This window comes from Tachysurus vachellii, chromosome 16, assembly GCF_030014155.1.
Source record: "Tachysurus vachellii isolate PV-2020 chromosome 16, HZAU_Pvac_v1, whole genome shotgun sequence".
Taxonomy (NCBI): Eukaryota; Metazoa; Chordata; class Actinopteri; order Siluriformes; family Bagridae; genus Tachysurus; species Tachysurus vachellii.
In genome coordinates this window covers 20589683-20595682 of record NC_083475.1, presented here as the reverse complement: position 1 = coordinate 20595682, position 6000 = coordinate 20589683, and the positions used below count along the sequence as shown (strand labels likewise).

The following is a 6000-nucleotide window of genomic DNA, read 5'->3' as shown; positions in this document are numbered from 1 at the left end:
GGCTAGCTGGGGGTGCCCTGATATAGATAGATAGATAGATAGATAGATAGATAGATAGATAGATAGATAGATAGATAGATAGATAGATAGATAGAACTTTATACTGTATAACATGAGATCATATCGTCGCTGTCAGGCAGAATCCTCGTATCTCCAAAACCGTTATTTTTCAGGAAATTAAAAAAACGCCGTACCTTATCTGCAGTGCACAGGGTTTAGTCCGCGTTGCAGTGGATTGTCTTGCGCTAAATTCCTGTCCTCAGACGAGCACCAGAACTAGCGGGGGTCAAGATTTTTTTTCTTTGAGCCCAGTGTTTTGAAGACATTTACCTCAGAAGACGTGTTGATTCGTTGCGACTCTTCTTGAGGAGAAATATGCCGTGAAGCTCTCCGGCGGAGTGAGGAAGAGGTGGACAGTTGAAGTGTCCAATGGAGTTATGAGATTTGCGCTCAAGCTATTTTCAAGACTTTAGATTGGTTAATAACTTGTAAAAATAACAGACCCACATGGGGACTGACCAATAGCATCGATATGTGAAAAAATATGAAATTGACCAAATTTGGACATACGAGGTTTCCGCCTGACAGCGACGATATGTAAGTCGCTCTGTATAATAGTGTCTGCCAAATGCTGTAAATGTAATATTCTGATTTCTTACTCTCTTCTGTTGTCTGATACGATGCTGACTTTCCAGCCCTGACTGAACCCTCAGATACCAGACGACCTTATTTTAACATTACATGAATAAACGATGCCCATACAGCATTCATTACACAGTGAATAAAGTCACGTGGATCTTATAGACTTGAGTCAAGAACTCCACTGAAAGCAAGTACAGATAAATAAGCGTGATGGTAGGCAGACAAAAGCAGAGTTGCCACCGATCTCTGGGACCTCCTGCAAAGCTTTATTTTTCTTCATAATGCCACTCGACAAAATAGGACCAAAAGTCGTAGGACCAAATGTGCCGCAGCGTCGGTCCGAGGATTCGTTCAAGCCAGTCGTATGAATTTTTCTATGGATATCATGGAATAAATGAAATCCAATAAAACTGTCGCTTTATCTGTAGTCAGTGTGAATGTCAGATCAGCTTTTATTTCCATGTCGACGACACGCAGCCGCACGTCTCGTCTCAGACACAACGGTAATACGGTTGAGGAATGTGTAAAGTCATTAGAAACTGAATAATACTGAGGAACAATCTCCTCCTACATCTAGCAGGACCTCAGACAGGTAGACAAAAGCTTTCTGATCATGTAATAACTTGCTCAGTTACAGTACATCATGGCAGAAGAAAATGACTTCTGGTTTTAGATAATAATAATAAACGAGAAGCAGAAAACACACATCACACACATTTACAGCAACAGTTTGAGCTTTCGCAGATCTGAACCTCAGCTCAGGTTCACCAGCAATGGTCTACTGATGGTGTCCAAAAGCAACACTGACATCAGCAAGAGTGAATATTTTACCGCTAGAACTTTACAATGAACTCGAGGAAGGGAAAGGAATCTTTCGTCTTTTTAAGACCGATATAAAAGATATCTTTTAGAACGTACCGTATAGATGATTTTTTTATATGAAGCCGTTCGTACGTGGAACATCATCCGTACAGTACACGTTCCTGAGAATGAGCTGTTACTATAGAAACGATAACGTATTAGAACAAGCGCATTAAGAGAAACCTGTGATTTGCAGCTGCTCTACTGTCAGAGCTGCTGTTGGAAAAATTTAATGAACATGTGTCAGGTTAATAAATGAGAAGTGAAGGAAACAGAAGCGTCGTCTGAAGCGTTACTGGTTTAAACTGGTCGTTATTACGGTCTGCGTTCATCAGGATTCGGAGTAGAAACTGAAATGTCTGATAAAGTGCAATTGAGTGAAAGATAACGACAAACACAGAGAAAATGAGAGAGAGAGAGAGAGAGAGAGAGAGAGAGAGAGAGAGAGAGTGAGAGAGAGTCCAAGTATTTCTCCTTCCCTACTCTCGGAAACCAATCCCTGATTTTAGCCAGAGATAAACACCACACCGGCAGCGCTGCCTAAATGACTCCTACTGAGAAAATATCTACAAACGAAACACTTCTCGAGGGGAGTTTAAACATAGAAAAGAAACTAACGACAGACGGATAAATACCAAATCATGTTTCTTGTTTTTTGCCCTGGGTGAAAGACTGGACGAGCAAATACGAGACTCAGATTCAGTCTGGTGAAGTATTTAGGTAAATGTAATATATTTAGAGAAATATAATAATGACAGAAGACTCTCTCTCCCTCACACACACACACACACACGCACACACACACACACACACACACACATACACAACACACGCACAGCTAGTTAATGAAGAACACACTTCAAGTTGAGAGAAATGATAGAGAGAATGTTATATTTCAGTATTTAACCCCGACTAATAAGAAAGATGTATAAGTGTAAGACATAATAAGCAAAAAACTGATTATTACATCAGTAAAATACTAAAATTGTCGGAAGACAGAAAAATGGCTTTTTAACACACTAATAAATATACAAGTAAGAAATTGTGTATGTTTGCAGTGAGGTTTCACTTTTTGATATGACAAAAGCTTCCTTTCTGTAGTCGTGCAGGTGAATCAATTCAAGTGAAAAATCTTTAATTAATATTTATATTAATAGTCTTGTTTTTTTCTTTCTTTCTGGTCGTATTTGTGAACGCAACATGAATTTGCTCATTACAAATCTTCAGAAGTGAACCAGATTCTTATACATTATCATTTAAAATCTTGTAATAAAATCTGCATTCTTTATTGAAACTTATTTTATTTTTCTTGGTTATTTAAAAGCTGAAATTTCATTTCACTCATTTGATATAAAAACATTTAGGAATCATTTCATAAAAAAAAAAAAAAAAAAAAGTAAAAAAAAAATAATAAGAATTAAATGATTCCACGCAGCAGGTAATAAAAAAAACAGCTAAATAAAATAGAATAATAAAATAAAATAAACAACAGCTGTATGACTGCAGACATAATTCCGAAAATGTGCGCATGACCAATTAGCATAAAATGTAGGCAACTGTACACCTCTGATATTGAAACACACACACACACACACACACACACACAGAGAGAGAGAGAGAGAGAGAGAGAGAGAGAGAGAGAGAGAGAGAGAGAGAGAGAGATTGTCATCGGCATGGTCTCGGGAACGCGTAAGAGCTCCGCTAACGCGCTCACGCACACGCGGTTGAAGTCGGTACACGTGCATGAAGTTCAGTCACTATGTGAGTCTGTCACTTACCGAACAGCTGCACGGTTTATCCGCAGGAGAAGAGCCGCAGAATGTGGAGTGTGGAGTGGAGAATGTCTTTTTTTGTCTGCGCGCTCAGGGATGAGGTGAAATCTCCGGACTGGTCATCGGGCTGCTCTCTGCTTCACACACACACACACACACACACACACACACACACACACACACACACGAGAGCAAATTACACAAGGCGAAGGGAAGGACTCCAGAGGGAGGAGGAGAAGGATTGTTATTGGTGTGGAGAGCGCGCCCGTAGAGAGTCGAGTCCCGGTTACCTGCGACGTTTAGCGAAGGGTGAAAAAATAAACCACAAAAAGGGAAAAAAATGTATAGTAACACACAGATGGAACAGAAGCACGGACAGCTCACAACATCACCGGAAACATCCGGACACCGGACACCGCGCTGCACAAATAACACGCGCTGAAACTCTTATCCAAAGTCCAGCTTTTCTTTTTCCCCCAAAAAAAACTTACACTGGAGAGAGTTACTCCGCGTGCAGGGAGAGAGAGGGAGAGAGAGAGAGAGAGAGAGAGAGAGAGAGAGAGAGAGAGAGAGATGGATAGATTTGGTGGCGTGGGAGGGAGGGGGACAAATACACACACAGAGAGAGAGAGAGAGAGAGAGAGAGAGAGAGAGAGAGAGAGAGAGAGAGAGAGAGAATATGTCACATCACGGGACGTCTAATAGTGCGAGCGCACAGGTTTGCGTAAACGCGCTCTCTCTCTCTGTCTGTCTGTCTGTCAGTCTTTTTTATCTATCTATCTATCTATCTATCTATCTATCTATCTATCTATCTATCTATCTATCTATCCGCTATTTCTCTCCTCCTCAATCCCTTCATCCCTTCATCTCTCTCTCTCTCTCTCTCTCTCTCTCTCTCTCTCTCTCTCTCTCTCTCTCTCTCTCTCTCCTGCAAGTGTCGAAATGTCAACAGCAATAACAGGGACGTTGTCGCGTGCTCTATCATCCGTCTCACTTGCTCGAGTGTGTGTGTGTGTGTGTGTGTGTGTGTGTCTACCTGTGCGCAGGTGCTTGCACTCGTGCGCACCCGCGCCTCCGTCTCCTAAACTATTCGTGCGACGGAGTAACAGCGCGTGACCGTCAGGGCATCACGCCTCCGTCAGGCGCGTGTACGCGTGCGCGCTCCCACACGCAGCGATCATTTAGCTCGATATCGTGTCATTTAATCAGTGATTTAAGATCTCATATCGTGTCCTGATCAAAACTTCAGCACTGATTCTGTCCCCTCTGATCTTTATTAAAGGCCCTCGATTTCATCCAGGATTTAAATCACTGGGAAATTATATTATATTATATTATATTATATTATATTATATTATATTATATTATATTATATTATATGGAGTGTGTGTACACCCATACACAAAAATCCCTAGGGGTTTATTTTCTCTTAAATATCCTGCTTATGATATATTTCAGTTCTATAATAAATAATCAATAAGCCGATGGTTTATTTGACAGCATTTCACTTTACAATGTAGTAAAGTTAATGTCTGGAGTAATTCATGCTGAATGATGATTAAAGCTTGGTTTTGTTCAACACAAAGTGTCTTGGCATTAACGAGACCAGTCTGTGACCTGACAAGTCAATACATCTACAGGATTTATTGAAGTGCAAATCAATCCAGAGTTGAAATGCCAAACACATTGTAAATACACCCGACAATAAAGATTACTTAAGCATTTAATTAGGTTTTACACGTGTTACAGTCCAGTCCTTTATGTTTTATTAACACTAAAGCATCCAAAAACATGAATGCTTTATTATCTGAACGAAAGCATCAAATCTGCACGTTTTATATTATATTATATTATATTATATTATATTATATTATATTATATTATATTATATTATATTATATTGAGTGTTTGTGCAACCATATACAAAAATATGTGTCCATCACCATGCCTTAAACACACTGAGGCTGATGCGCACCAACACCAACAGCACATAGATTCTCCTCCTCAAACTGTCTGTTCAACAAAATACAAGTCAAGTTACTGGGACACATGTTTCTCATCTCCGCTCTTCACAGGAACAGCTGAAAGGTTGTCAATGAGCTAAACAGCCCGGTTTACCCATCATTCACCACACACACACACACACACATACACACATACACACACACACACACACACACACACGCACACACCATCCAGGTGCCAGAGTTAACATATTACATAAATTCATGCGCATGTACAACCTGACATGTGGTGTGTTTAATCACAAACGCACTTGTGTGTGTGCGTGTGTGTGTGTGTGTGTGTGTGTGTCTTTTCAAACATCATGTGCTTGACAGCTCTAGACTTTGAAGTGAAAGATAACGGACAGATTCGCCCTCTAGCGGTAAATCCGTGCTACTGCAGATCAATGCCGAGCTCCATAGAACACTCAAACTAAACGATACTATACATGCAACCATCTTAATACTACCTCAGGATACTATATTAAACACATTAGACTGTACTAAGGGGTATGTGAAATAGCATAATATGATATACTAATAATTTTTCTATACTAGACTAAATAATAAAGTATTATTCTAATACATAAATACAGTACAACACGGTATATTACAGTATTATAATACAGTATATACAAAATACTACTGTACTAAACAGTATTCCCAAACTGTACGCCATAATATACTACTGTTACATAGTATTCCCAAACAGTATATATTAA

General features: G+C 39.7%; 1 protein-coding gene across 1 annotated transcript in view; it reads right to left on the bottom strand.

Moving 5' to 3' along the window:
• Positions 1–3771, bottom strand: part of sox5 (SRY-box transcription factor 5) — a 217087-nt gene extending 213316 nt beyond the window's left edge. The window contains exons 1-2 of the mRNA XM_060889028.1: positions 3566–3771; positions 3282–3412 (exon numbers count right to left, since the gene is read on the bottom strand). The gene's annotated coding sequence lies outside the window, so the exon portion shown is untranslated. The remainder of the gene's footprint in view (positions 1–3281; positions 3413–3565) is intronic.
• Between the last annotated feature and the right edge of the window lie 2229 nt (positions 3772–6000).